Here is a 12,399-nt window from a genome sequence, read left to right on the forward strand (position 1 = left end):
TGACACCAAACATGTCATGATTGGTCAAGGATCCAAGGACAAGATCTCAAAAGTAAGTTTTGCATATTATGCAAATAAAAAAAAATTAAGTGGGTGGAGCATAAATAAGAATGACTCAGGTGGCTGAGTAGCATGACCAAGAAGGATAAATATGTTCAATTAAGCAAGACAAGCAAGATTAAATAAGTTCAGCAGAGCTTTAATTTAGAATAATTCACCTGTAGCTGTTTCACCAAATGACCACCAGAGCGCAGCAAGAGACCACATATAACCTGCTGGAAATCTATCACTCTATAAGTAAGACAGAACATTCCCTATCAGTGTGTTTCTATTTATTACAAAGAGAGGAAAAGTCCGATTGGGCTCAAAATTGGTTCTCATGATTAAGTGGTCTGTATATATACGTGTGTAAATTTGTGTGTTGATAGGGTCAAAGGTTCCTGACTTCTGTCCATTTAGGCTTGAAAAAAGCGATAATACAGGCTTATGGCCTACAAAATGGCTGTTGCTCTTTGGCCATATTAGAGGCAAAAAAATATCTGATTTGGCTCAAAATTTGCAATCAAGATCACAATATCAGTCTATATATGTATGTCAATTTCTGTGTCAATAGGGTCAAAGGTTCCTGACTTCTGTCCATTTAGGTTTGAAAAAAGCGATAATACAGGCTTGAGGCCTACAAAATCGCTGTAGTTTTCCAGCCGTTGTAGAGGCAAAACATGTCCGATTTGGCTGAAAATTTGCAATCAAGATCAGATTATCAGTCTATATATGTGTATAAATTTGTGTGTTGATAGGGTGAAAGGTTCCTGTCTTCTGTCCATTTAGGTTGGAAAATAGCGATAAATAGAATAAATTGAAAATAGTTATTTTTTCACTGTAGAGCCTACTGAAGACTTATTTGGCTCATACTTGGCACATGTACTTCAAATGTCATTGTTAATTAGTAGCTTCAACAGTTTTGGCACGTTTTAAACTTTGACAGAGTTTTGGCCAAATAACTCTGAAAAGGCTTTCACGTACATGTTTGATCAAGGTTTATGGGCCTCAAATAGTTAAAATGTCAAGATTTTTTTGATAATTATTTACCTACAGGGTCTCAAGATTGCATCAAGACCAAATTTGTTTTGATTGATTAAGGACTTAAAGACAAGTTCGAAAAGAGCAATTTTTACTCTTTTGGCCACTGATGAAAATCTTTGCATTTTTGGTAAACATATGTAATTACAAAGTTGTAAAGGCTACAGCAAAGTATACACCTAAAAAAGAATAACAAGCCTAGGCCACTTGTACCTTTAGATATAACTGATTTTCTGCTATAGCGCCCCCTTGAGGCCAATCAACGCCATATTTTAATGGATGATAGAAGGCCCTGAGATACATGTAGGGTATAAGTATCGTCCTGATTGGTCATTGTTTAGCCTGGCAAAAGCTTGCTGGAATCTGATTGGCTAATAACGATTGCAAAAATTTTCATATCAAATTTTCCTTCTGTAAAACATTAGGACAAAGGCCATAGATGATACATGCCAAAGGAGAGCTTCATAGTTTGTACGGTTGCTGAGAAACAGATTTTTAGCTTTGGCTCCGCCCCCTGGGGGCGTATGTCTACACAGATTGACAGGCTACCTCAGAATCATGTTGGCATCAAAGTTGTAAAGTGGCATTAGTGTAGGTTTAAGCATTCAAAAGTTACAGCTGTTAGAATAAATTTGGGTGTGCCACGGTAAGATTAATTTGCATATGGCGGCCATATTGTTTAAAAAATTCTCACTTTTTTTGATAATTATTGAGCGAGGGACTCTGCTGAGTTGTTTGACACCAAATATGACAGGATTGGTCAATGACCCTAGGACAAGTTCTCAAAAGTAGGTTTTGCATATTATGCTAAATAGCAAAAAATCTAAGTGGGCGGAGCTTAGTGGTTCTATTGACCTTTTTGATTTGCCATTAACCAAGGAATCATATAATGCAAGAATTTTTGCTCTAGCTATCAGGGCGTAGGAGTTACGAGGCCAAACGCGTTGACCTTCGCCATAGCGCCCCCTTGAGGCCGATCGGGCTCATCTTTTGAATCTGAGTAGCGGTGAGAAGTACTACCATATGACCAAGTCTCAGCCCTGTAGGCCTTACGGTTTCTTCTGCCCAATCACTTCTATGGCAGAAAAAGAATAAGAACTATAATAATAATAATAAATATAGCCGCAAGCGGCGATTTACGGGGTTCGAGCGTTACAGGCAAAGAGACCCCTGGAGGCCAGTTAGGCTTAAAACATGTTGCCGGTTGACCGGCATCGCCAAACTGGATGAGGATGACCAGCATGACCGTGAAGACCAAGCTAGATTACCAGCATGACTAATCTGGATGACAAACTTGTTGACCATATTGACCAAGCTGGAAGACCATAATGACCAAACTGGATGACCAGCATGGCAAAGGTGGTTGGCCAGTATGACCAAGCTGGAAGACCACCATTACTATGAGGACAAAGCTGAATGACCAGCAGGACCATAATGACCAATGTGAATGGCTAGCATGACCAAGCTGGATGGCCAGCATGACCAAGCTGGGTGACCAGCGTGACCATAAAGACCATAATGGCAATGCTAGATGAGTGGTGTGAGTAAACTAGTTGAAAAGCATTGATAAATTGAGCTGTAGTGTTCATCAGGTTTTATGTGGTGTCTTACTGCACTCTAGTGGGCATTTGGTGAAACAAATTCAGTTCTTAAATTGAAAAAACACAAGGCATAAAAAGGGCATATAAATAACCCGTATATAGTATATAAGTTTTGACCTGATTAACATTGCGCCTGTTAAAAGCTTGCTGGAATGTGATTGGCTAATAGTGACCACAAAAGTGTCCATATCAAATTTTCATTTGGTGTACCATTAGTGCATGGGCCATAGATGATAATTGGCTAGGATGACCTTGATAGCTTGTATGCTTCTAGAGAAACAGCTATCGAGCATTGGCCCCGCCCCCTGGGGGTGTATGTCTACTTAAACTGACAGGGTATCTGAGAATCATGTAATGATCAAAGGACTGAAGTGGTATTAGTGTCAGGTTAAGCATTCAAAAGTTATAAGTCTTAAAGACATTTTACTGCACCATGGTAGAACTCATTTGCATATGGCGGCCATATTGTTTATAAATGTAAAGATTTTTTTAATAATTATTGAGGAGTAAGCTCTGCTGAACTGTTTGACACCAAATATGTCATGATTGGTCAAGGATCCAAGGACAAGATCTCAAAAGTAGGTTTTGCATATTATGCAAATTTAAAAAAAATTAAGTGGGTGGAGCATAAACAAGAATGACCCAGGCGGCTGACCAGCATGAACAAGGAGGATAAATATGTTCAATTTAGCAAGACAAGCAAGATTGAATAAGTTCAGCAGAGCTTTAATTAAGAATAATTCACCTGTAGCTGTTTCACCAAATGACCACCAGAGCGCAGCAAGAGACCACATATAACCTGCTGGAACTCTATCACTCTATCAGAAAGACAGAACATTCCCCATCAGTGTGTTTCTATTTATTAAAAAGAGAAGAAAAGTCCGATTGGGCTCCAAATTGGTACTCATGATCAAGTGGTCTGTATATACATGTATGTAAATTTGTGTGTTGATAGGGTCAAAGGTTCCTGACTTCTGACCATTTAGGTTTGAAAAAAGTGATAATACAGGCTTATGGCCTACAAAATGGCTGTTGCTCTTTGGCCATATTAGAGGCAAAAAATATCTGATTTGGCTCAAAAATTGGAATCAGGATCACAATAGCAGTCTATATATGTATGTCAATTTCTGTGTCAATAGGGTCAAAGGTTCCTGACTTCTGTCCATTTAGATTTGAAAAAAGCGATAATACAGGCTTGAGGCCTACAAAATCGCTGTAGTTTTCCAGCCGTTGTAGAGGCAAAACATGTCCGATTTGGCTGAAAATTTGCCATCAAGATCAGAGTATCAGTCTATATATGTGTATAAATTTGTGTGTTGATAGGGTGAAAGGTTCCTGTCTTCTGTCCATTTAGGTTGGAAAATAGCGATAAATAGAATAAATTGAAAATAGTTATTTTTTCACTGTAGAGCCTACTGAAGACTTATTTGGCTCATACTTGGCACATGTACTTCAAATGTCATTGTTAATTAGTAGCTTCGACAGTTTTGGCATGTTTTAAACTTTGACAGAGTTTTGGCCAAATAACTCTGAAAAGGCTTTCACGTACATGTTTGATCAAGGTTTATGGGCCTCAAATAGTTAAAATGTCAAGATTTTTTCGATAATTATTTACCTACAGCGTCTCATGATTGCATCAAGACCAAATTTGTTTTGATTGATTGAAGACTTAAAGACAAGTTCGAAAAGAGCCATTTTTACTCTTTTGGCCATTGATGAAAATCTTTGCATTTTTGGTAAACACATGCAATTACAAAGTTGTAGAGGCTACAGCAAAGTATAAAATTAAAAAACAAAAACAAGCCTAGGCCACTTGTACGTTTAGATATAACAGATTTTCTGCTATAGCGCCCCCTAGAGGCCAATCAACGCCATATTTTAATGGATGATAGAAGGCCCTCATATACATGTAGGGTATGAGTATCGTCCTGATTGGTCATTGTTTAGCCTGTCAAAAGCTTGCTGCAAACTGATTGGCTAATAACGATCGCAAAAATTTGCATATCAAATTTTCCTTCTGTGAATCATTAGGACATAGGCCATAGATGATACATGCCAAAGGAGAGTTTGATAGCTTGTACGGTTCCTGAGAAACAGATTTTTAGCTTTGGCTCCGCCCCCTGGGGGCGTATGTCTACACAGATTGACGGGCTACCTCAGAATCATGTTGGCATCAACGGTCTAAAGTGGCATTAGTGTAGGTTTAAGCATTCAAAAGTTACAGCTGTTAGAGTAAATTTGGGTGTGCCACGGTAAGATTAATTTGCATATGGCGGCCATATTGTTTACAAATTTCACAATTTTTTTGATAATTATTGAGGTTGGGACTCTGCTGAGTTGTTTGACACCAAATATGACAGGATTGGTCAATGACTCTAGGACAAGTTCTCAAAAGTAGGTTTTGCAAATTATGCTAAATAGCAAAAAATCTAAGTGGGCGGAGCTTAGTGGTTCTATTGACCTTTTTGATTTGCCATTAACCAAGGAATCATATAGTGCAAGAATTTTTGCTCTAGCTATCAGGGCGTGGCAGTTACGAGGCCTAACGCGTTGACCTTCGCCATAGCGCCCCCTTGAGGCCGATCGGGCTCATCTTTTGAATCTGAGTAGCGGTGAGAAGTACTACCATATGACCAAGTCTCAGCCCTGTAGGCCTTACGGTTTCTTCTGCCCGATCACTTCTATGGCAGAAAAAGAATAAGAATAATAATAATAATAATAATAATAATAATAATAATCAGAACAATTACAATAGGGTTTCTAGCACTACGTGCTCGAACCCCTAATAATAATAATAATCAGAACAATTACAATAGGGTTTCTAGCACTACGTGCTCGAACCCCTAATAATAATCAGAACAATTACAATAGGGTTTCTAGCACTACGTGCTCGAACCCCTAATAATCAGAACAATTACAATAGGGTTTCTAGCACTACGTGCTCGAACCCCTAAATATAGCCGCAAGCGGCGATTTACGGGGTTCGAGCGTCACAGGCAAAGAGGCCCCTGGAGGCCAGTTAGGCTTAAAACCTGTTGCTGGTTGACCGTCATCACCAAACTGGATAACCAAGCTGGGTAACCAGCGTGACCATAAAGACCAAAATGACAATGCTAGATGAGTGGTGTGAGTAAACTAGTTGAAAAGCATTGATAAATTGAGCTGTAGTGTTCATCAGGTTTTATGTGGTGTCTTGCTGCACTCTAGTGGGCATTTGGTGAAACAACTTCAGTTCTTAAATTCAAAAAACACAAGGCATAAAAAGGGCATATAAATAACCCATATATAGTGTATAAGTTTTGACCTGATAAACATTCTGCCTGTCAAAAGCTTGCTGGAATGTGATTGGCTAATAGTGACCACAAAAGTTTCCATATCAAATTTTCATTTGGTGTACCATTAGTGCATGGGCCATAGATGATAATTGGCTAGGATGACCTTGATAGCTTGTATGGTTGTAGAGAAACAGCTATCGAGCATTGGCCCCGCCCCCTGGGGGGGTGTATGTCTACTTAAACTCACAGGGTATCTGAGAATCATGTAATGATCAAAGGTCTGAAGTGGTATTAGTGTCAGGTTAAGCATTCAAAGGTTATAAGTGTTAAAGACATTTTACTGCACCATGGTAAAACTAATTTGCATATGGCGGCCATATTGTTTATAAATGTAAAGATTTTTTTTTATAATTATTGAGGAGTAAGCTCTGCTGAACTGTTTGACACCAAACATGTCATGATTGGTCAAGGAGGCAAAGACAAGATCTCAAAAGTAGGTTTTGCATATTATGCAAATTAAAAAAAAATTAAGTGGGTGGAGCATAAATAAGAATGACCCAGGTGGCTGACTAGCATGACCAAGAAGGATAAATATGTTCAATTAAGCAAGACAAAAATGATTAAATAAGTTCAGCAGAGCTTTAATTTAGAATAATTCAAATGTAGCTGTTTCACCAAATGACCACCAGAGCGCAGCAAGAGACCACATATAACCTGCTGGAAATCTATCACTCTATCAGAAAGACAGAACATTCCCTATCAGTGTGTTTCTATTTATTAAAGGAGAAGAAAAGTCCGATTGGGCTCCAAATTGGTACTCATGATTAAGTGGTCTGCATATATATGTGTGTAAATTTGTGTGTTGATAGGGTCAAAGGTTCCTGACTTCTGTCCATTTAGGTTTGAAAAAAGCGATAATACAGGCTTATGGCCTACAAAATGGCTGTTGCTCTTTGGCCATATTAGAGGCAAAAAATATCTGTTTTGGCTCAAAATTTGCAATCAAGATCACAATATCAGTCTATATATGTATGTCAATTTCTGTGTCGATAGGGTCAAAGGTTCCTGACTTCTGTCCATTTAGGTTTGAAAAAAGCGATAATACAGGCTTGAGGCCTACAAAATCGCTGTAGTTTTCCAGCCGTTGTAGAGGGAAAACATGTCCGATTTGGCTGAAAATTTGCAATCAAGATCAGATTATCAGTCTATATATGTGTATAAATTTGTGTGTTGATAGGGTGAAAGGTTCCTGTCTTCTGTCCATTTAGGTTGGAAAATAGCGATAAATAGAATAAATTGAAAATAGTTATTTTTTCACTGTAGAGCCTACTGAAGACTTATTTGGCTCATACTTGGCAAATGTGCTTCAAATGTCATTGTTAATTAGTAGCTTCAACAGTTTTGGCATGTTTTAAACTTTGACAGAGTTTTGGCCAAATAACTCTGAAAAGGCTTTCACGTACATGTTTGATCAAGGTTTATGGGCCTCAAATAGTTAAAATGTCAAGATTTTTTTGATAATTATTTACCTACAGGGTCTCAAGATTGCATCAAGACCAAAGGTATTTTGATTGATTAAGGACTTAAAGACAAGTTCGAAAAGAGCAATTTTTACTCTTTTGGCCACTGATGAAAATCTTTCCATTTTTGGTAAATACATGTAATTACAAAGTTGTAAAGGCTACAGCAAAGTATACAACTAAAAAAGAATAACAAGCCTAGGCCACTTGTACCTTTAGATATAACTGATTTTCTGCTATAGCGCCCCCTTGAGGCCAATCAACGCCATATTTTAATGGATGATAGAAGGCCCTGAGATACATGTAGGGTATAAGTATCGTCCTGATTGGTCATTGTTTAGCATGTCAAAAGCTTGCTGGAAACTGATTGGCTAATAACGATCGCAAAAATTTGCATATCAAATTTTCCTTCTGTAAAACATTAGGACATAGGCCATAGATGATACATGCCAAAGGAGAGCTTCATAGCTTGTACGGTTCCTGAGAAACAGATTTTTAGCTTTGGCTCCGCCCCCTGGGGGCGTATGTCTACACAGATTGAAGGGCTACCTCAGAATCATGTTGGCATCAAAGGTCTAAAGTGGCATTAGTGTAGGTTTAAGCATTCAAAAGTTACAGCTGTTAGAGTAAATTTGGGTGTGCCACGGTAAGATTAATTTGCATATGGCGGCCATATTGTTTACAAATTTCACAATTTTTTTGATAATTATTGAGGTTGGGACTCTGCTGAGTTGTTTGACACCAAATATGACAGGATTGGTCAATGACCCTAGGACAAGTTCTCAAAAGTAGGTTTTGCATATTATGCTAAATAGCAAAAAATCTAAGTGGGCGGAGCTTAGTGGTTCTATTGAACTTTTTGATTTGCCATTAACCAAGGAATCATACAATGCAAGAATTTTTGCTCTAGCTATCAGGGTGTAGGAGTTACGAGGCCAAACGCGTTGACCTTCGCCATAGCGCCCCCTTGAGGCCGATCGTGCTCATGTTTTGAATCTGAGTAGCGGTGAGAAGTACTACCATATGACCAAGTCTCAGCCCTGTAGGCCTTACGGTTTCTTCTGCCCAATCACTTCTATGGCAGAAAAAGAATAAGAACTATAATAATAATAATAATAATAATAATAATCAGAACAATTACAATAGGGTTTCTAGCACTACGTGCTCGAACCCCTAATAATAATAAATATAGCCGCAAGCGGCGATTTACGGGGTTCGAGCGTTACAGGCAAAGAGACCCCTGGAGGCCAGTTAGGCTTAAAACATGTTGCCGGTTGACCGGCATCGCCAAACTGGATGAGGATGACTAGCATGACCGTGAAGACCAAGCTAGATTACCAGCATGACTAATCTGGATGACAAACTTGTTGACCATATTGACCAAGCTGGAAGACCATAATGACCAAACTGGATGACCAGCATGGCAAAGGTGGTTGGCCAGTATGACCAAGCTGGAAGACCACCATTACTATGAGGACAAAGCTGAATGACCAGCAGGACCATAATGACCAATGTGAATGGCCAGCATGACCAAGCTGGATGGCCAGCATAACCAAGCTGGGTGACCAGCGTGACCATAAAGACCATAATGGCAATGCTAGATGAGTGGTGTGAGTAAACTAGTTGAAAAGCATTGATAAATTGAGCTGTAGTGTTCATCAGGTTTTATGTGGTGTCTTACTGCACTCTAGTGGGCATTTGGTGAAACAAATTCAGTTCTTAAATTGAAAAAACACAAGGCATAAAAAGGGCATATAAATAACCCGTATATAGTATATAAGTTTTGACCTGATTAACATTCCGCCTGTTAAAAGCTTGCTGGAATGTGATTGGCTAATAGTGACCACTAAAGTGTCCATATCAAATTTTCATTTGGTGTACCATTAGTGCATGGGCCATAGATGATAATTGGCTAGGATGACCTTGATAGCTTGTATGGTTCTAGAGAAACAGCTATTGAGCATTGGCCCCGCCCCCTGGGGGTGTATGTCTACTTAAACTGACAGGGTATCTGAGAATCATGTAATGATCAAAGGACTGAAGTAGTATTAGTGTCAGGTTAAGCATTCAAAAGTTATAAGTGTTAAAGACATTTTACTGCACCATGGTAGAACTCATTTGCATATGGCGGCCATATTGTTTATAAATGTAAAGATTTTTTTAATAATTATTGAGGAGTAAGCTCTGCTGAACTGTTTGACACCAAACATGTCATGATTGGTTAAGGATCCAAGGACAAGATCTCAAAAGTAGGTTTTGCATATTATGCAAATTTATAAAAAAAATTAAGTGGGTGGAGCATAAACAAGAATGACCCAGGCGACTGACCAGCATGAACAAGAAGGATAAATATGTTCAATTAAGCAAGACAAGCAAGATTGAATAAGTTCAGCAGAGCTTTAATTTAGAATAATTCACCTGTAGCTGTTTCACCAAATGACCACCAGAGCGCAGCAAGAGACCACATATAACCTGCTGGAAATCTATCACTCTATCAGAAAGACAGAACGTTCCCTATCAGTGTGTTTCTATTTATTAAAAAGAGAAGAAAAGTCCGATTGGGCTCCAAATTGGTACTCATGATTAAGTGGTCTGCATATATATGTGTGTAAATTTGTGTGTTGATAGGGTCAAAGGTTCCTGACTTCTGTCCATTTAGGTTTGAAAAAAGCGATAATACAGGCTTATGGCCTACAAAATGGCTGTTGCTCTTTGGCCATATTAGAGGCAAAAAATATCTGTTTTGGCTCAAAATTTGCAATCAAGATCACAATATCAGTCTATATATGTATGTCAATTTCTGTGTCGATAGGGTCAAAGGTTCCTGACTTATGTCCATTTAGGTTTGAAAAAAGCGATAATACAGGCTTGAGGCCTACAAAATCGCTGTAGTTTTCCAGCCGTTGTAGAGGCAAAACATGTCCGATTTGGCTGAAAATTTGCAATCAAGATCAGATTATCAGTCTATATATGTGTATAAATTTGTGTGTTGATAGGGTGAAAGGTTCCTGTCTTCTGTCCATTTAGGTTGGAAAATAGCGATAAATAGAATAAATTGAAAATAGTTATTTTTTCACTGTAGAGCCTACTGAAGACTTATTTGGCTCATACTTGGCAAATGTGCTTCAAATGTCATTGTTAATTAGTAGCTTCAACAGTTTTGGCATGTTTTAAACTTTGACAGAGTTTTGGCCAAATAACTCTGAAAAGGCTTTCACGTACATGTTTGATCAAGGTTTATGGGCCTCAAATAGTTAAAATGTCAAGATTTTTTTGATAATTATTTACCTACAGGGTCTCAAGATTGCATCAAGACCAAATTTGTTTTGATTGATTAAGGACTTAAAGACAAGTTCGAAAAGAGCAATTTTTACTCTTTTGGCCACTGATGAAAATCTTTGCATTTTTGGTAAAAATATGTAATTACAAAGTTGTAAAGGCTACAGCAAAGTATACAACTAAAAAAGAATAACAAGCCTAGGCCACTTGTACCTTTAGATATAACTGATTTTCTGCTATAGCGCCCCCTTGAGGCCAATCAACGCCATATTTTAATGGATGATAGAAGGCCCTGAGATACATGTAGGGTATAAGTATCGTCCTGATTGGTCATTGTTTAGCCTGTCAAAAGCTTGCTGTAAACTGATTGGCTAATAACGATCGCAAAAATTTGCATATCAAATTTTCCTTCTGTAAAACATTAGGACATAGGCCATAGATGATACATGCCAAAGGAGAGCTTCATAGCTTGTACGGTTCCTGAGAAACAGATTTTTAGCTTTGGCTCCGCCCCCTGGGGGCCTATGTCTACACAGATTGATGGGCTACCTCAGAATCATGTTGGCATCAAAGTTGTAAAGTGGCATTAGTGTAGGTTTAAGCATTCAAAAGTTACAGCTGTTAGAGTAAATTTGAGTGTGCCACGGTAAGATTAATTTGCATATGGCGGCCATATTGTTTAAAAAATTCTCAATTTTTTCGATAATTATTGAGGTTGGGACTCTGCTGAGTTGTCTGACACCAAATATGACAGGATTGGTCAATGACCCTAGGACAAGTTCTCAAAAGTAGGTTTTGCATATTATGCTAAATAGCAAAAAATCTAAGTGGGCGGAGCTTAGTGGTTCTATTGACCTTTTTGATTTGCCATTAACCAAGGAATCATATAATGCAAGAAATTTTGCTCTAGCTATCAGGGCGTGGCAGTTACGAGGCCTAACGCGTTGACCTTCGCCATAGCGCCCCCTTGAGGCCGATCGGGCTCATCTTTTGAATCTGAGTAGCGGTGAGAAGTACTACCATATGACCAAGTCTCAGCCCTGTAGGCCTTACGGTTTCTTCTGCCCGATCACTTCTATGGCAGAAAAAGAATAAGAATAATAATAATAATAATAATAATAATAATAATAATCAGAACAATTACAATAGGGTTTCTAGCACTACGTGCTCGAACCCCTAATAATAATCAGAACAATTACAATAGGGTTTCTAGCACTACGTGCTCGAACCCCTAATAATAATAATAATAATAATCAGAACAATTACAATAGGGTTTCTAGCACTACGTGCTCGAACCCCTAATAATAATAATAATAATAATCAGAACAATTACAATAGGGTTTCTAGCACTACGTGCTCGAACCCCTAATAATCAGAACAATTACAATAGGGTTTCTAGCACTACGTGCTCGAACCCCTAATAATAATAATAATCAGAACAATTACAATAGGGTTTCTAGCACTACGTGCTCGAACCCCTAATAATAATAATAAGAAGAAGAAAAATCTTAGCAAAAACAATAGGGTTCTACGCACCTTCGGTGCTTGAACCCTAAAAAAACAGGCGTTTGGTAAAATTTTGAGCAAAACATGATCAGTTCCAGGAAAATATAACAATTCTGCTTCCTTTTACATTTTAAATGA

The 12,399-nt window shown here is 38.3% G+C and overlaps 1 protein-coding gene across 3 annotated transcripts in view; it reads left to right on the forward strand.

Moving 5' to 3' along the window:
• The window catches only part of si:ch211-286b4.4 (zonadhesin), a 99,348-nt gene that overhangs the window by 60,479 nt on the left and 26,470 nt on the right, over positions 1-12,399 (forward strand). The gene's annotated exons all lie outside the window — the stretch shown is intronic.

This window comes from Astyanax mexicanus, chromosome 18 (assembly GCF_023375975.1).
Source record: "Astyanax mexicanus isolate ESR-SI-001 chromosome 18, AstMex3_surface, whole genome shotgun sequence".
In the NCBI taxonomy this organism is placed as follows: Eukaryota; Metazoa; Chordata; class Actinopteri; order Characiformes; family Acestrorhamphidae; genus Astyanax; species Astyanax mexicanus.